Here is a 21,253-nt window from a genome sequence, read left to right as displayed (position 1 = left end):
CAGGGAAATTAAAATCAGTAGATAGAGGCTGGAGAAAAGGCCCATGGCCGCATTGAAGGGTCTTTCTGAGGTCCCTGGGAATGGTCTTTCAGCTAATGCATCATTTATGTGGAGGATGGTGTCAACACATTGGCTGTAGGAGCCTCTCTGATGTCTCAGAGGAAGGGACTCTACATGCATGCAGTATGTACTAAAGCTGTCTATAGCAGGATTTCTTCCTGCAGAGTAAAACACTTTCAATTGTCTTTAGAGTCAGTCCAGGATAAAAATCGAGCGCAGCTTTAGTTAGGCCACGGCAGCATAGGCTGCGACCAGCTCTTGCGGTCAGCTGTCAAATCGCTCCAATCACTACCATTCTCCTATTAGACACGGGACATATACTGTATATGTGGCACTACTGCTCGGTAAGTATGCTCAAATGGCTCGCATCCCTCCCTCCCTCCCCATTATAAGCATGAGCATATTACCATGCACCTTCTGTTTGTCGTCTTCTTTGTTTCAGATCACTAAGGCTTTCAAGTCCCGGTTGGCATGGACCTCACTGCTGAGAGACACTCATCCTCATAACCAAGCTACAGGATAGACGTCCCACTGCCATATCTACACGATAACCACAGTTCGCTTTTAAAGACATTATTAAGTGTCTTAATTGTCATGTATTTCCAAGCTGATGGTTCCGGGGGGTTAATGGTTAAGCTCTTGTATGTTCAATTAATTTGGGAGCAAGAACCCCCATAAGGAACCATACCGCCAAAGATAAATTGTGTTCAGTAAACTCAAGTAACTTGCCAAAGTGGTCCTGTCTGAAATAAAAGTTCTGTCATAATTTCTGCCCATTTTATGAAAAGTGTATATAAGTAGAAGTCCTGTAAAACCATGTGATCACTTTATGGACAACTGAAATTTAGTTTGTTAGAACTGAATTTTTTTTTTTTAAATAGTTAGCATTATTATTTTTTATTATTAATATATAGTATGAATACAACTATTTAACAAAGTATTTATTTAAACAATTTAACAACTTAACTATGCCAACCATTTTTTTAAATATTTAGCATAAAAATATTTTGTAATACTAAGAAATACATAAACTTTATATTTTGTATAAATACAAATATTATTTATTTAAAACTGAATACACTTTGAATGAAATCAGACAATAAAACCTTTAGTTCTAAATAATAAGACTTAACTATGCCAACCATTTGTTTTTAAAATATTTGGCATATACAATGTTATTGTTTTTAAATACTGGATCAACATCAACAAAAAAGTAAAATATTGATATTGTGTGTGTGTGTGTGTGTGTGTGTTCAAACAATTAGACAGACTTAAGTATGCCAACTGTTTGTTTTTAAAATATTTAGCATATAAATGACATAGTCCTAACTTTGCCAAACTTTTGTTTTTAGTTAATTGTAAATATTTTAATACTTTTAAAGACAACTTTTAAAACATCTCCCATTTGAAAAACAAAAGAAAACAAACAAACAAAAAAAAATAGTTGAGTAAAAACAAAGCACACCAAGCAGATTAATCTGTTATTTTACACTTCCTGAGATCAGTGTGTACATTGCCTTGGTAATGAGTCCATCACCGTGTCAGAATCTTGACAACCGTCCATCGCCAGTGACCTTGATGCTGTCGCACAGACCCGGACAACTGTTATAAATCAATCAGAGCTGGTGTATTCATCTATTACAGCTGTCAGGCTGCACATCCACACTCACCACGCATGAAAAAGCAGATGTGAGTTATGACACTGCACTTTAGGGAAGCATAGATCAAGACGATGACACAGGTGATACTTGCAAGTATGCTTTGAAGGTGGAAAATAAAAGAAAAAAGGAAATGTGCTTTGTCACACAAATATCTTGGCAGGGTTGATATTATTCTGTACTTGCGTTCATGTGTACAGTCATATTCCAACCACTAATACTTAAAAGAACTTAAGGCAGAACTTTTCATATTGAATCATCCTTAGCCTGAAAATTTTGTAGCCATTTGTTTGGCAGGGCGAGGGTCATATGCATTTCAAAGCATTGTCACTGAATCAAATTGTCATGCAGTAAATTAGACTTGGCTTACTTAGCTGACAAATTTACATTTTCCCAAAGTATAAAGAACAAATAAATGGTTCATTTTGAGTCAGACATAACCTGCAGTTCTTTGAAGTCATCTGAGTTGATTTAATTACGAAATTTGTTGTCAACTGATTCTTTTCATGATTCAGACTAATGACTCCTGTGTTATATTCATTTTTATTCGTTTGACTGATTCATTAAGAACCCAAACCAATTGAACAATTATTTTACTAGTTGAACATCACATTACACTGTATTTGTTTTGTTTTGGAAGGTTTTATTATATATATATATATATATGTATGTATGTATGTATGTATGTATGTGTATATATATATATATATATATATATATGTATATCATATATATATATATATATATATATATATGTGTGTGTGTATATATATATATATATATATGTGTGTGTGTGTATATATATATATGTGTGTATATATATATATATATGTGTATATGTATGTATTCAAATATGTACCATTATTGCAGAACTAAAAACAAATATATTGCATGTCTGAAAGGTAATGGTGATTATTCTCGATTCCTCAATCTTGTTACCTTGATTGCTTTAAAGTTTCAAATATTCAAATTACGCACCAGTAATTGCTCACTAAGATTTGTGAGATACTTCTAATTATTTCTAAATCAATTAATCCATTTAAGGCTGATGAGTTTGACGTTTTTGCATGGTTGCATTTATGGACTGTAATGAAGAACCTGAAATTAATGTCAGTCAATGACCTGTCAAATATTTCAATCTGTGAGCTATTTAAAGATTGTAGTCTGGTGTATCTGACCTGCAAGCCCTGATTACTCTTGCATAGGATTCTACATGAAAGAGTCAGAATTGTCAAGTGATCTGTTTTCCCTTTGAACCTTACAGACTGACACATTTAAACCTGGTTTTAGTGATTGGATAGCACTTTGACCACATTAAAAACCACATTTCAATGCACTTCATATGTGTTATGATCTAATTGCGATTACTGAAGCCACATTGGAGCAGATTGGGGTCGATCTGTTCCACATGCAGTGTTATGTGTAGATGCCAATGCTTTTTTACCTGCATGTATCTGTCTGAGAAATATACAATAGTATATAAAATATTTTATTGGACTGTTTGAAAGTTTTAAAACTATTTTGTGGATATGCTTTGAAATACAATTTTTTTTTTGAAAGAAGTCTCTTATGCTCACCAAAACTACATTTGATAAATATACAGTGAAAACTGTAATATTGTGATTTTGTCATTTGATGATTAAAACTTTTACATATTTCTTTCCCCACTTTTTCCTTTACGTCTGTTCCCCTTTAGCATCCTTTAAAGTAGATTGATGCAATAAACTAAATTACTATTTGATTCAATTTTATTTGTCAAAATGACTGAAAGCATTTTGAAATGTGTCTTTTTTTAATGTAACTGGTGTTTTCCATTTTGCACAGAAAATGCAACTGGTGTGAAGTGTATATAAAAACTTTTCTGGATACAAAATAAATTTTTAAGCTAGGCATTGAGCACTTTCTGTTTCAAAAGTGAAACCATGTATTTCATGAAATGAAATGGTTAGATCACTCAAAAATGAACATTCTGTCATTAATTACTTGCCCTCATGTCATTCGAACCCGTAATACCTTTGTTCATTTTCAGAACAGAAATTAAGATGTTTTTGATGAAATCCAAGAGCTTTCTGACCCATGTTCAAGGCCCAGAAAGGTAGTATAAAATTACTTGAGGACTAGTCCTTACTACGTTTCTGGGCCTTGAACGTTTCAGTTGTGTTGCTGTCTATGCAGGTTCAGAAAGCTGTTGGATTTCATCAAAAATATCTTAATTTTTGTTCCAAAAATTTCATGATTAAAGACAGAATTTTCCCTTTTGGGTGAACTATTCCTTTAATAATGTATTCTGAACACAGTCATATGAATCGGTGATTGTCTGTGCCATCGTTTTCTGTTCTGCTATTTTTCTTATTTCCCTTTCTTTACTGCAAGTCAGCAAAACTATATAATGAATCCTTTGGCCTGAAATAGTCTCTCATCTTATTTTAAAATCAAAAGAAATTTAGTTTATCATTTAAACTTAAGTATTCCACAGAGATGCTCACTCCTTCCAGGAAATCTATCCCATAAAAAGGCAATTATGAGGCACATGTTAAAATTGCTAAGGTAAACTTTTCTGTTTCATTCTAAGCTTATTTTCTAAGGGGTTTGCTTATGCCATTTTAGGGCTTGTTCACATTTGGTAGGCTTGGCTTGATTAAAATGAGCTCTGGTGCGATTGTTAATGCGATTTATTTGAATGAGCATGAACGCTGCTGTCTGAATCCTTGCAGTGCACCAAACAAGTGGACTGTGAGCCACTTTTTTTTTTGACCTGCTTCCAAACAAACTCTGGTGCGGGTCACCTGAAATATGAAAATATGAAGACAACCAAAACTGCACAGGTGCATTTTTGCTCAAATATTTCCCTACACCCGGTGTGCGGTATAAAGCCCTCAAGGCTTTTAACACATACATAAACGGTCCTCCCTGACATGTTAACATTTTGCCATTTAAATAAACCAAATGCTCAAGGCATAATACTACAAGCATCTGTGAATATTGGCTGACTGTTTTGTTTTGTTAGGTTTTGGTTTGGTTTTGTGTTGTGTGGTAAAATTTTTATACGGGGGAAAAAGGAAGAAAATGCTAAGCCACAGCTGTGTAATTATCTAAAATGTCCTTAAACCGACATTTCTGAGAGGGTGTTCAGAATCGATTTAAATCTCATCCAGGCGAGAGAAAGGCAGAGAGTCACAGCACATTACAGAGCTTTTATGTGGTCTTTGATGCAGCTTTGCGTATACTGTACGTAATTTTGTGTCACACTGGAGAGGAGGAGACCTCTGACTGTGACCGAAACCATCAGCGGTCCTTAAAGGAAAGGGTATGAGGGGATCGCTTACACGTGCTGGAATGCTGTTTATACTTGCATTCTGGTGGGAGACTAACGCTGGTCCTGCCATCGAACCCAGACATGGTTCCTCCCCTTGGTTGTGCTTCCACGCCGTTTTGTTGAAGGAAGTCCATTTCAGCAAGTCAAGCTTATCTACCACGACTCATTGTTTTGATTAGAATATGACTGAGGGATAGTGATGACACAGAGGAAATTATGATTGGGGATGCTGAGAGAGAGACTTTTGTATGCATGGAACTACAAGGAAGGAACGGGTTGAATGGATGACCAAAAAAGAGAGATAAAAGAGACATAAAGAGCAGTGCATTGGGCTTTTGTAGACACTGTGGCCACATGGTCTTTGTTGAACCGAACTGAATAATGCTCTGTTCATTAGGGATAATGTATTCCAGTGGCAGGTCTTGCTCCAGCACTTGAAAGACTTGAAGTTAAACACGACTCTGAGGACAAGGCTTGGGTTCACATTAACATATTTCAGAAAATAGTTTATTTAAGGTAAAATCTAATTTCATAACTCTATTTTTGTAGTTTGTAGTCATAAGTCTCATACTCTAAATGGTGTTAAAATATGAAATGTGTTCGTTGCTTATGTTTGCAGATGTTTAATGTTCTAAGTTTCTGAAACCTTACTTCTTTCTTTCATGTTAAATATTTATGAACCCGGTCAGAAGACAGCTAATTCTAATAGAACACGTTAGGGAAACTTTTTTGTAAACTTGCCTCTTATGATTTTGTGAAGGCTTTATATATATATATATATATATATATATATATATATATATATATATATATAATATATATATATATATATATATATATATATATATATATATATATATATATTCATTTATTTATTTATATATAGTTCATATTCAATTTATTATTCTATTAATATGTATTTTAATAGTTTCATAATTTAATTTATTTTATTCAGTTATCTTTTATAATGTATTTTATTTTTAATTGAATTTTTATGTTTATAAAAATATAGTTTTAAAATTGATTTATTTATTTATTGTATTTTAATATATTTTATATTCAATTTATTATTTTTTCTAATATTCTATAATAATTTAATTCAGTAATTTCATAATTTCATTTAATTATTTTGTTTTGTATTTTTATAATTCAGTTATTTTTATGTTCCCTTATACTGCATTTTATTTTTTATTTTATTTTATTTTTATTTTATTTTATTTTTATTATTTTATTTTAATTTAATTTTATTTTATTTTTCTCTTTATGACTGTCCCTTTAATGTGTCAAAACGTGCTACTATGCTACATCAGTGAGTACACAATACCACTTGGGTAGCTACACAGTCATAATACTCACAGCTCATTTGAAGAAAGTCATCTTGTACACACACAAAATACAAATCAATAAATACAAGCAAGACTCATCCAGAGGCACTAAGAGCTAAGCCTGAATGAGCTGGAGCAGACTGGTTCTGAACCGGGCCTGGTCTAAACAGGGTGTGTGTGTGCCCAGGCTGCGTCTCTGCATCCTGCCTGGTGCCAGCACCCCATAATGCACTTTTTATAGGCGCCTCCTGATTTCCTGGATGGAGTGAGTATCTCCGTGGAATATCAATGACTCTGTGCTGAAACGGCGCAGTCAGAGGGGATGGACCACACCGGCCCATAGAATGTGTATGAAGTACAGAGGCGCATGCTAGTCTATGAATGTTTCATCATCTCTGTACTCTTAATCTGATGTGTTTGGTTGTCCTCCAAGGTGTTTTATTGATTTCATGAAAAGAACATACAGCCTTTCCAAAATGAGACTTAGACTTTAATGTTGCTGTCATGAGTGTGTTTTTTGTTTTACAAACCTGAGGGTGTCTATTGATAAAATAAATGTATGGTTTTTACTTTTGATGTAGGGATATATGTATGTTGAATGTATAGGTCTGAGGTGGCAGAACTAAGAAGCAAAATATTCCTGCAAGTCTGTGTGAGCTATACCCAGCGGAGATGGCACCATGAATAGCATTTTTTAGCAGGCCAGAGGTTCCTCTCAATCAACCTCGACTCTTTCACATCACTGCGTATGGAGGATTTAGGTTTGAGTCCGTGCAAACCAGCCTTCTCTTTCCCTCTCCCAACCAAAACCCTCTTATTATTTAACAGATGCGATGTAAATGCATGCAATACATTATTTGTTTTAAAAACTCGTTTATCCAGTTGAATATGTTTCATTCTGTTTGAATCGCTTGGGTTAATTGAAACTGGTCAGAAAACATCACAAATTCGCAGTCCTTAGCGCAACTCCTGTTTATCATAAATGATTTACATAGCCATTTTATTGGAATATTTAGTTATAATTTAAACTCTGATGTTTAGTAGAAGTAAGTCATTTGCTGTATTGACAAATTTTATTAGCATCAAAACTCAACAAGTGAAATATTACTTACTATAAGGAAGGACACTGAACAGGAAAAAACAATATTTATTTATTTATTGTTTGTGCACTGGTCTGTTTTGAAATTTTGCCTGTTTGGGTTTTCATAACGTTTATTAAGACGACTAAAATGAAAACCTGAAAAATGTCTTCTGTTTTATTACACTTTATGTATTTGAGCCTGTAGTTTTCAGTTACAATACATATTAATACATGTTATTCACATACACACTGAGCCAGAAATCTCCACAAGTGCGATTGCATGCACCAAACTTTAAAAAAAAATATATAGGTTTTTCAGAGGGGTTTGTTCATATGTCGTGGTGCTGCATAAAAGCCGTTCATATGTCGTTCACTTGATTTTATGCAATATTTTATTGTTAAAACATGGTGATTTTTTTGGGCTCTTGATAGCATTTTCTGATTTTAATTGAGATCAAGTATTTGCATATCATTTGCATATCAGAATATTTTTGTGCAAGTGGAAAACAAACAAACAAACAAACAAAAAAACAAAAAAGAAATTGCATAAGTGTATGCAAAATAAAATAATTGTATGTAGACATTAATTTTATTTCATTAAAATGGGTGTGTTAAAGTGTTAAGTATGAAAGTGTTAATCAGGAATAAATATTTTAACCATTTGCTGGACCTAATTTAATCGCATATTGTTAAATTAGATTTGAAGTGTTCTTTGCAGTGAGGGTTTGAGAACAGAGCCATGCTCGTGCTGGGTGGAAAGTTGGCACTTGTAATTCAATGATGTTTTGGTGTGCTGGGGACTAAAGCTGGCCAAGCCTGCAGGAAGTGAATTATAACCTCTCAATTAAATCTGGGCATCTATGAAATATTGAATTGGAAACTCTTGAAGATTCCAGTCACGCCATGGTGCTGCATAAAAGCTGACTGAGTGCCTCCCCTGGCCTGTCAGAGGCAAGGCTGGGGCTGATCAGCTTGGTTTTTGCATGCACGCGCACACACACACACACACAAACACAGAGCGAGAGAGAGAGAGAGAGAGAGTAATTCATACAAGCTTATACAAGAAAATCTTTCTCTTTCTCTCCCTCACTCATTTCAGTTGTCTTTCTTCTGTGCATGTTCTTATGCTTAGCTCTAAAGATAAACTAAGTACTAAGAAGTCTGTTTAATTTTAGTCTTACAAGTATATATATACACAAAATACACACACACATACATATATGTGTGTTTCTGAAAGTTGGGTTACACTTTCCCTTTCAATAAATAAATAAACGTGTGTGTGTGTGTATATATATATATATAATATTTTACTTTTTTTACTTTTTATACACACACACACACACACACGTTTATTTATTTATTGAAAGGGAAAGTGTAACCCAACTTAGATCAGACACTTAAAGTCAATTAATTTTATTAATTATAAATATATTAATTACTTAATTGCAAGAAAATGAACATGATGCCCAACAGGATAGAAATAACAAGCTGAAGTTAACAGTGATTCATTGATTCATTCATTCATTAGAATTTGCTGGTGTGTCTCATTGAAAAAAAAATAAAAATCCTGATTGATAAAATTACAGAATTTACAAATTTATATTTAATATGTATTATGAATGGATATGACAAAAAAAACAGCGAATCACCAAAAAAAAAAAATAATAATAATAATAATTCACAGAAATCATAAAATACATTTCACACATTTGATATTGCTCAGAATTTTTAGGTCTGTTGTTTTACCAAAATGATGTCATCAACTATTTTGTTTTGATTTTGTTTTAAGAAGTTGGAGCATGTACACTTAATTGCGTTGTTGTGATAAAACTAATATGATTTAATATTTCATGTGTTTAATATTTTATCCAGCATATTAAAATGCATATGAGGTGGATATAAAATGTACTGCATAATCAGACTGACCCAAGTCAGTGAAAGTTGATTAATTTCATGTGAATGGGGAATAGGTTGTAAGGAAATGTGAGGAACGGCTCACTTTTTCTCTCTCAAACAGACAAACAATATACAGAAAAGTTTATAACAAAGCTTACCAGGTTAAAAGTGTCCTACCGGTTTTTATGCCACGCTAACATAAGTGCCATGAGAAAATTACATTTAGCTTAATGTCCATAGACATTTTTATGGGTGTGTCCTAGCTGGTGCATGTGTCTGCTTTGTCTTGTTGCAGAAATTACAACCAATAAAATGGAAGATTGTGAAAATGGCATCATTTCCTGTCCTATTCTAATAGTGGTTTTATATTGCTCGTAATCCAGAGGTTTGGGTGTAGAGACAAACTCACGCAGAGATTTAGCTGTTGATTCATAGATATTAAAGCTTTAAGAATTTCACCCCATCTGTGAAAGTATGAATTATTTATCTTGCAATGTAAATGTGGCATATCACCAGAATGCTCATGCTCACCAGGGACCAATTGTATAGAAAGTGTCTCCTTCAAACAGCTTTTAAATGACTCCTGGACAATATGGCGTAGGAAAACCTGCGAGTTACAAAAGCATCCAAAAGAAGATTTGCGGGCATAAATACTTTCCTTGCATAGTGACATGAAAGGCAGCTTCATCCCTTGAGATTCCTTGTTTAAAATGCGTGTAGATCTTAGTGGTTTGTCAATTCTCGCAGACCATCTGTGGTGGGAAAACATGCCGAGATGTTGGGTTGATCTCCAGGCGCTACTCCTCCTGTTAGAGCTTATAGTCTTGTACAAGCCATACATTAAACAAGCCTGTCCTTCTCTGAACAGCCTCTCATGGCTCTTCAATGTAAGCTTTGCAATAAAGGAATCACTGTGTGTTTTGCTAGGAGGCTGTGCTGGCTGCGCACATTGGTGCCATAATGCCTCAATGGCCGGTTTTATGATCGTCCATCAGCGTGGGCCAATGGAGCATGTAACGTGGGTGTGATCCCCATGGTATCTTGCTCAAACATTCCGCCCGGTGAGATTCTTTCAGTTCATTCGGCACGCGCCTCCACCGGGGCTCCCTGCTCATGCTCACACCTGCAATTTGCATCTTTTTGTGCTTCTTATTAGCTGCCGCTATCACATTAAGCGGGCATTGTGAACGCAGAGCTGTAAAATCCAACAACATCTTGTTCATTCAGGTTTTGTATTTGTAAAGGAGTTTCTTATGCTCATCAAGGCTGCATTTATTTGATCAAAAATACAGGAAAAATGTAATATTGTGAAATATGATTACGATGTAATTCTATACATTAAAATGTAATCTATTCCTGTGATGCAAAGCTGAATTTTCAGCATCAATACTCCAGTCTTCAGTGTCACATGTTCTTTCAGAAATCAATTTAATATGCTGATTTATTATCAGTGCTGGAAACTGTTGTGCTGCTTAATATTTTTTTGGAAGCTGTGATACTTTTTTTTTTTTTTTTTTATTCTTTTATTAATAAAAAGTTTAAAAGAAGAGCATTTATTTAAAATAGAAAACAGTAATTTTAACTTGTGATACCATTTCACATTATTACTGTTTTTTACTGTATTTTAAATAAATTCAACATTGATGTGCATAAGACACCTCTTTAAAAAAATGAATTAAATAAATATTCATCCCAAACAGTTTATTCATTTTTTTAATTTATTTATTTTTTTACTATAACTTTTTTGTACTCGTTTTTCTTGATTTGAGATTATTAATGCTCTTTACTATGCATCTGTCTCTATTTTTCCCCATTTTTTTAAAATTTCTTTTGTCTCGCACTTCTTTCTTTAAACAGGGAACAGACTGTGGTGATGTGGAGGGCAGTTTTGGGTCATATGATGATGGAAGTTTGAGGCTAAATAATTCAGATCCCAGTTAGAGAAACCTCAGAAGCTGAAGGAGATGTTGACATTGAGGAAACTGGCAGACGTTCACATGCATCCACAGAGACACACACACACACACACACACACACACACACACACACGTGTGCTCACATATGCAAGCTGGGTTAGTTTACAGGTTAATGAATTCACATTACACCTACTGGATATGAACCATGCTTAACTTTGAGTCAGCATTATGCCTCATAGTTTTTATTTACGTGTGAGCTGGTTTGATTTTGCTCCAAGAACACACTTTCTGATTCCTCTCAGAAATGAATAAAACAATAAGGGATGCCTCATTTCTCATATGGCTAATACAGTTGTAGCTCATACAGCTACAGTAAAATGAGTTGTGGGCACTCATACAGTGGCTTCAAGTATTTGGAAATGTTTGCTGCATTATGGAAAACTCTGGACATGGAATTCCCCCAACCTCTCTACTTGAACAGCCTCTGGAATGACATTGTGAGATACCTGGTTTATAAGATTGAGGCAGATTGATCACCCCTGACTTATAAGAGAATCATCATTTGCCATTATTTCCATGATACTGGCAGCTAATGTAATGCTCCATTATTTTAATTTGAGGTGGGAGAATTCGGAGTTCCACTTTAAGGGTTAGAAGTGAAATTTCCCAGACTACAGACTTTGCTTATCTTTTCACTGTTAATATCTGTTTTTATAAATTTCTATTTTATTGATCTTACTTCGAATGAGTCATCCATGCATCTTTTTATTTTTTAAGCTATGACATTTTGATTACAAATTAGTCACATTTAAAGTAAATGTGACTGCAAATTTTAATCAAAATGTAATAGCTTGATCTTCTGTAACTCTCTTTGGTGACATGCTGGACTTATACAATTATTCAGTCCATTTGTGAGTGCCACTCACAAAAAAAAAAAAGGTCACCAGGCGATGAATGAAACCCACTGTATTCATACATTGTTGTTTTTTTTTTTTTGTTTGTTTTTTTTTTTCTTTTCCTGATCATCTGTTATACTTGGATGTGCATCACAATATTGAAGAAAAGATTTGCTGCTACTTCCATTCCATCGAGACTTTAAGATAGAATAAATATAATCTGAACACTTTCTGGTTGTCAAACATTAATGCAATATGTGCAGTGAATGGGTGCCGTCAGAATGAGAGTCCAAAGAGCTGATAAAAGATTCACAATAATTCACAAGTAATCCAGTAATAATCTGTTTTTCTAAGAACCAACTTTTAAACCATTAAAAACTGCATCATTTAAAAAAATATATATCTTCATGATGGATTTGTTTACTACAAACATTTAGCTTTTCACCTCACAAGACATTAACTGATGGACTGGAGTCATGTGGATTACTTGTTGTCACACCCCAGGACTGTTTGTTGTGTTTCCTTCCCTCATGTGCTCCGTGATCTAGTTTTCCCCCATGTCTGATTGTGTCATTCAGTTCACCTGTGTCTTGTTAATTTTCCTCATTTGCCTGTGTATTTACTTCTAGTCTGTCCTGTGTTCCCTTGTACAGTGTTGAAGTTGAGTTGTGCGTGTGTTACCTGCCTGCGTTCTGTGGAAACCTTCTGTGTGGATTAATTAAAGACTGTTTACATTCATCTTCTTCTTTGTGTGCTCATTATACACAGCACACCTGACACTTGTGGATTATTATGTTTTTATCAGCTGTTTGGACTCTTATTCTGACGGCACCCATTTACTGCAAAGGATCCACTGATGACCAAGTGATGTAATGCTAAATTTCTCAATTTTTTACCTATTCGTATAGGTATCAATATATGATAATGGGTGGCTGTATGTCTCTTTACTCAACTCTAGGGTGGCTTCACAAGTCCAGATCACATATTTGCATTTGTTCTTTTTGGTGTCTTTTCTCACATCTGGCTCGTCTGGTGTGTTGCGCACAAACAGGGCCGTATGTAAATTCAAGAGTCTCATGAGTATTAGCTCAAGGTCGTGGCGCTCACCCTGCCACTTGGCCGAACCGCATCGCTCAAAGTTTCCACTCCTCAGAATGTTTAATTATTATTAGACTGTTGCTTATTTGACAGTGTGTCAAATCAGCTTAATTAATACTGGCCATCTGCGGTAGTTAATGGCGGCCTCAGATTTGTGTGGTCTCCTGACAAGCTTACGGTGAAGGAAAAATAGTGTAATAAAAGAACCCATACAGTGGATCAACCCTTCATTATCTGCCACTATTACCAGCTGTGGGCGCCTTGGGCCGTGTAGATCTCTGTACCTCATCGGGAACGCACACCTGTCACGCTAATTTGGACGAAAAAGAATGGGCTGAAAACCACCGGTGAAGGGAGACGCTGTGATAAGACAGCCATTATTACCTAGACTCGAGGTCCGCTTAGAGCACAGCCTGCCTTAGGGAGAAAGAGAGAGCTACTGATCGCCAACATATCCACCCCCTCCATCAGTAAATTGTGATGTGCATCCGTGCTTGATGCCATTCTCTTGATGTTTAAAATAAGTCGGAATCTTATTACGGAGGGTGAATGCCTTGGGACACTTGAAACTGATTTCAAATAAGTTACGAGTGAGAAATAGCTGTTGCTTGGAAGGGTGCGACCCAAATGCAGAATTCTAAGTCTGCTAAAATATCCACTCTCCCTTTTAGTATAGTACTTGTAGGCTGAAAGGAAATCTATGGGCAGATGGAACCTTTACTGCAAGGTGTTGCCTAGAGATGAGGACAGAGACAATGAGCTGTCTCGATAAAAATATCGCTGGAAAATCTGACTCAACATGGAGCGGTGCTTGAAGGCAGCGTCATTCTGGACAGGGGAGCTTTGTTTAGGTATAGACTACTTCAGCCAAATTCAAGAATGTTTATTTTCTTAATTTACTCAACCTGGTGTTGTTCCAAACGACTGATTTGCTTTCTCCTGTAGAACACAAAAGGAGATGGTTTGTAGAATTCTACAGCTGCTCTTTTTCAAGGGTTGTTGTCAAGCTTCTTAGTCACCATAAAAGCAGCGTAACATTAGTTTTCCTATACACCACCATTCAAGAATTTCCTCTTGCTAAGATTTTTTTTTTTCTTTCAGCTTATCATCAGTATATTAGAATGATTTCTGAAGAATCACGTGACACTGAAGACTGGAGTAAATTCCTGCTGAAAATGCAGTCTTGCCAATACAGGAATAAATTACATTTTAAAATGACAGCCCAGAATTTCATCAATTTTCTGCCCTTTACATTCTTCAAAATGCTATCCTTTTGTGTTCCACAGAATAAAGTAGGTACACTATCTATCTATCTATCTATCTATCTATCTATCTATCTATCTATCTATCTATCTATCTATTTATTTTTCTGTCTTTTTCTCTATCTATCTATGGTGTGTGTGTGTATGTATATATATATATATATATATCTTTATATATATATATAAAATGTGTTATTGGTTATGCTCATATTCGATGTTTTAAATTTAAATTATCTATGTCATTTAACACTCAACTTTAATTCAGCACTAATAATTTAACAGTACTGCAAAATATTTGTATGCTATACATTATATTTGTAATACAAAAAAAAAAAACATTTAAAACTTTTTTTTAATGTTTAAAACTTCTAAAAATTATTTAACAATACTGCTAAATGTAATCTTTAGCTGGTTTAAAATAAATATAAATTTTTCATACTGTGCATAATAATGTACATTATAATGCTGTGATACCTAAATGTACTTTTTAAAAATCAGTTATTGGTTATTAATAAAACATAATTTATCAATATAGGACAGTTTTTTTATTATCAGTGCAAACCTATAAGAAATTAAGTTGTATGGATTTGGAATGGCTTGAGAGTTTCTGGAAGAACTATCCCTTTTAGTGACTGATGCTTTTACTTGTTTTCTAATCTATTCAAGCCTCAGTCTACTTATTTTCTTTCCTTGTAGCAATTCAATGTTTTCAGCACTTCACCAGCAGGCCGACAAAATGCTTTAACACTTTAAGCTGCTGATGAGAGCATGTTAGCGACTCCGTTCAAGGCGAACACGCGCGCGCACACATCCACGCATCAGCTATAGAACGAGTGACTTGGACATAGATGACATTTCTCCAATTTCACACTAAGCTGCCTGTATGAAGGCAAGCGAGCAGAAACAGAGCTGAGTGTGAATATGCCAAAAAAGAAGGAAGACCGGGGTCAGGTACAAGAGAAAATGTCATTAGAAATGTGTGAAGCATGCACGTGTGTGTGTACGTGTGTGACGTGGTGCAGAAAGCCATGTTATCTTCCAGAGTTAATCACCTTGTGCTTCTAGCCTGACTGCAGCCGTGTCCATTCTCCTGTAATTCAGTCAATGTGAAATTGGCTGACTCTGATGGTGTGTGTGTGCTCTAAAACATCACAGGCTCTGTCCTCAGGTTCTCTAACCCACTTTGGCGATTGGACTGCTCGATTCTGTCTGTTCAAGTCATTCAGAACCATCTGCCCTTGAGCCAACCAGTCAGTCCAGTGCAACAGGAGGCTCTAAGCAAGTCCAAACAAGTTCATTCACTCAAGCCTCAAATGTCTGTGAATGAGCAGGGAATTGGAACACTTTTTTCAGGTTCAGCAACACTGACAATGTGAATTGGAAAGGGTCTCTGGGGTTACAAAAACAGTATCCTTATCATGTTGTGCTGAATATTCATGCAATAAGGTACAAGTGCTATATTGTGAATTGCTAAAGAAAATTGCTAGATGAATGCTTGAAACCCCTTTAGACACGACTCTATTCAAAACAGCCTTGAGAGCCTTATTGCTTTAATATGATCACTGCAGAAAAAAAAAAATAGTAAGGACATTTGTCATAAAAAAATAAAAATAAAAATAAAAATTGAGCAAATAAAAAAAGAATGAAAATTCATTATTGACTCATCTTCATATCTTTAGAAACCAATATATGACTTTCTTCACAAGAGGACATGAATAGCAGAAGGTGAGCATAAAAAAAAGTTTAAAGGAGTCATATGACGCAATTTCAATTTTTCCTTTCTCTTTGGAGTGTTACAAGCTCTTGGTGCATAAAGAAGATCTGTAAAGTTGCAAAGACTAAAGTCTCAAATCCAAAGAGATATACTTTACAAAAGTTAAGTCAACCACGCCCTCCTAAAACGGCTCGTTCTAACACGCCCCACATGTCTACGTCACTATGTGGGAAGATTTGCATAACCAACCCAAATGTTCACGCAAAGAAAGGCGGCGTAACTTTTATTCTAGCTGTTGCCGCCACTGCTATGTTGTGGAGACGCTGTGTATTTCGTTGTGAAAGCGTTTTGTTTGGCCTTCCAAAAGAGGACACAACTAGAAATCAGTGGTTGAGTTGTACTTACAACACTGTTCTAGAACAGTTCAATTCAAATATTCAGATGTGTGCAGCGCATCTTATGGAGGACGAGGACTGTTTCCTGAACAAACAGCCTGCAATGCATCTGTGGCACAAAGTCTGTTTCTATAAAGTGGGACAGTTCCAACTTTGCCAGGACAGTCTGGCGCTTCTGGCTCACAGCCTGTATTATTATTATAATTATTTGTTTATATTTAAAGAATTTGCCACTGACGATTCAAACTCGAATTTTAAGCAGTGTAGAGTAGCGCTCGTTGTTTGTTGTTTCTCCAATCACAAATGCAGACATGGTTTTATGTTTATGCAGCACGATGCGCAACGTATAAAAAGGCAGTACAAGTTATTATTATCAGTAATTGTCATTTGATATTTTCTTTACCGTTTACGTTCACTTAAAACAATCGACTGTGCTTACAAGGATACTTGTCAAGACAGCCATTGGTATTCACCTGCTGTCTGAGAATGTTATCTGTTTGTGCACTTCAGATGTGTGCGCGGTGCGCATAGAAACGCTCTATCACAGCGCTTGAGTACCGCATTGAGATGTCTTGGGCTTAAATGGCTTAAATTACTTTCATGTTTAAACTGACAAGACTTAACACGTGAGAATGAAAAACTTTCTTGAGGAAGCAGCACTGGCCTGATCGTTAAGATAGTTTTGGGGGGCTAAGGTGACAGATGGGGGGCTGAAACCCACCTAAAAAGGGTTTAGAACCGCCCCTGGTATACGCGTGCGTAATTATACTGAAACATAAATATATAACCAATTTTCAATGTGATGGCTGAGCCTGTTTCTGAGATGATAACATGCCAATCTGTGGTTGGATTTCCGACACGGCTAACCGTAAATCATCTTACACTGTCAATAAGCGTGAGTGATACTCGAGCCAACTCTGCTCTAACTGTTGACTAGCAGTGGGTGTCAGATTGCCCCCTAGTGGATGGCTAAAGATTTGTGACGTGACATACAGCCAAGTATGGTGAACCATACTCAGAATTCGTACTCTGCATTTAACCCATCCAAAGTGCACACACACAGCAGTGAACACACACACACCGTGAACACACCCGGAGAAGTGGGCAGCCATTTATGCTGCGGTGCCCGGGGAGCAGTAAATGCTAACTCGTATTCATAAATCCTCCCCCAGGTGCTGTCGCCCAACACAAATGTTGCTTTTAGAACATTCTTTTCAACCAATCAGAACCCTAATCCTGAAATCAATGGGCAGTGATTGGCTCTTTGGAATGTTTTATGCCCTACAAGTGTAAATCACTATGCATATACAGTAGTTAAGCGTTGCATTTTATAACTTAAATGTAAATTTAATGCACACATACTCACTAATATGTATAATTGTGTTACTGTATATTTAGGTTTAATTATAAACGTGACCATCTGCCATACTGGCACTCTTGACACAAGCTGTACAAAAGGTCAACAAACTGTATTTACTTTTCTTTGTGCTGATTTGGTGACCACACTAAACCTGTTCAGTAATGTCTGAGGGGCATTACTGATGGAAGGCATCTGTGGAACTTCTGTGGAAGATTCTGAGTCGACGCTCCTGTCATTCCACGTGTGTGACCGGTGTGTAATCCGCTGGAAAACCTCTCACCCTGAACACCCTGCTGCTGTCAAGTGCACATCACTTTGAGACGGACTCCCATGCCCCTACCGCATCGCTCATCTGATGTGAGTCCATGTCGACAGATGAGGAGGACATTCTTGCTGACTGTTAGGAACTTGAACTCTAGATCCTAAACATCTTCGTGTCTTTTGGGGGCTTTTATGTTTTAACGAAAATGATGCAACCCAAGCACACACTAGCATCTAATCTAAATGACTGCAATTAAATGTCTATAGGGATAGTTCATCTAAAAATGTATTATCATTGAAATTGTCCAAGCTCCAAACCACCATAAAATAGTCCATATGCTTATGGTGATGAATTTCAAGTCATCTGAAGTCATCCAATAGGTCCAAGTTATTTTTGTGTCTTTAATCTTATTCATGTTTGCACAGATTTCATTCTGATGTCTCTAAACCGGTCCAATTGGAAGTTAGTAATCCATACAAGTTCGCAATATTACATTCTAATATTAATAATGCTTGGACAGATTTAAATCTGACATTTCTAACTCTCTCCCATGAGATTCATACTAGATGGCAAAATCGTAAACTTTGTACAAATATGTACAACACAAACACACTTTGGCTTGTACATAAAGCCTCACTGATTCAGGTTGCACAATATCAAACAGATTTGTAGTATTATGTAAATTATCTCAAGTTTCAATGAAAGTGTGCTATGCATGTCAAACCATGTCAAAAGTTTGTGCAAGTATCCTGGTTTGAATGTTTAAAAATCTATATTTTCAGTGAGTTAAAAACCATCTGAGATTTATTGCACGATTGTTAGATACGATCCTTACATAATAAGGTGTTTATCTGACAGTTTAAGACTGATTTATGACCTTCGATCCCCATACAGGAGCCTCTCTGGCCATTAGTAGTCATCCCTTTCCATTCACAGAAACTCCCTGTGGTGGAAACAACCTCTTGCACTCCATACTCACGTTATGAATACTTGATGCACTTGACAGAGGGATCCATTATAAATACATAGCACTTTCTTGGGTAATTCTATCATAGATGCAAAGAAAACAGGTGGACAGATGGAACCAGTCTAGCAAAATTATTCTCTACAGGGCTCTTTACACAGTCTAATACAAACCTATCAGAGTCTGCACACATTGTTCTAAACAAAGTCCTCTAAATTACGTTACTTAGGGACTAATACAGCCAAGATCATTTCCAGTGTTCTCCCAGAAGATGCATGTTTGCACTTACTATAACGAGGCACCTTATGTTACCTTCGTAGCCGCAGGCAACTGATCCATGCGCCGAGGCATGTGGCTCGACACGGCCGAGTGTTGCAGGGGTTTAGAGTCAGGGACTCTGACGTTATGGGCTTTTTAATGAGAGTAGAGATGCAGGCAGAGAGGCCACGAGTGTGATCGAGTAATCCACTATTGAATTATTCATAGCAACATGTGAAATGAAACATGGCCGAGATTAGTGCTTTTCTGCTCATCACTACCGTCCCCTATGGACTCCGCATTCCGCCATTAACTCACTTTCTTCGAAGCCGCTCCGGATCACACGGATGAGCATATTCGGTTGCTTGTCATTATGCCGGTTTATGTGAGCGTTTGATAGAATCTGATTGAGTTTGAGTGCATGATTCTAATTCCCTCAGATACAAGATACGGCGCTCATGCTAATTTATTTGAAATGGAGAATACCTTAAAGGGCTCCTATTATGCAAAATTCCCTTTTACATTTTGTTTAAATTAGGGTCGGGTATCGATTGGGTTTTTTACGATACCGGTGCCATTTCGATACTTTTAAAACGGTACCGGTGCCTGAACCGATACTTAAAAAAAATAGCCACCAAAATCTATGGATAACATTTAAAGAACATTAAACATATTAAAAATAAATCCATAGCTTTCACACGCTCCTTGTATGCTCTCATTTCCCAAGTTGTGCCTCCCTTACTCTAAGGCTAACATAATGTTTCTACTGTATATCTGTCAATCACTCTGATATTTAGTTAAAATGAGTGCTGTCTGTCGCTGTCTTTAATCAGTTCTGTGAATGACTGTATGGTCATTCTTAATAAAGTAGCAACAATGTCGTTTGTAAATTACAGTACTGTCCCAAAGTCTTAGGCACATTAGTATTTTCAACCCCAAAAAGTGTTTTACGCCAGTTATTTATATCTTTTGCTGTAGTGTGTCAGCAGGACATATCAGTTTACATTTCCAAACATTCATTTTGCCATTAATTTTAATAATAATCTAATGAGATTTTTGAATGCACAAGCAGTCTGACAACAGCTGGTGCTCCACGTGGAGATCTGATCTCACCATCATCGAATCTGTCTGTGATTACATGAAGAAACAGATGAAACTGAGGCAAACTAAATCCAGAAGAACTGTAGCAACGTCTTCAAGACATTTTAAGAAACCTGCCTCCAAACTACAGTACTGTGAGAAGTTTTAGGTTGTGTAAATATGCTGTAATGTAAGGATGCTTTCAAAAATATTGTCATAAATGGATATTTATCAATGAACTTCTATTAACTAAATCAAATCAATATTTGGTGTGACCAACCTTTGCATTTAAAACAGCTTTTGTCCAGGTTAGACTTTTGCCGGTATTGGTTTCGGTACCGAACGGTTCCCGGGCAAATTCCAAATGGAAGTGATCATCCCTATCCCCTTGGAGTGGGGACTTTGGAGTGAGCAGGGCACGTGCGTGCCATTAAGTAGTCGTTAAGAATGCACTTTACAAAAGGAGCGACAAAATTTCCCCATTATCTTCAGCTGGGATGTTCCCGTGATAAGGCGTCCGTCAGCAGATGTCACTGTTTTACAGTCATAAATGTATTTTTATTGTTGTTTGCATAACAGTTGCAAATAAACATACATTTTATATTTTAAAAAGTTTTTAAAATACGCTATATAATATATAAAAACTATATATATAGCTATAAAAGAAAAGAAAAGAAAAGAAAAGAAAAGAAAAATGTATGTTGAATTTATG

Source organism: Cyprinus carpio, chromosome B18 (assembly GCF_018340385.1).
Source record: "Cyprinus carpio isolate SPL01 chromosome B18, ASM1834038v1, whole genome shotgun sequence".
Lineage (NCBI taxonomy): Eukaryota > Metazoa > Chordata > Actinopteri > Cypriniformes > Cyprinidae > Cyprinus > Cyprinus carpio.
The sequence above is the reverse complement of the archived record's forward strand: the minus strand, read 5'-3'. Positions refer to the sequence as shown.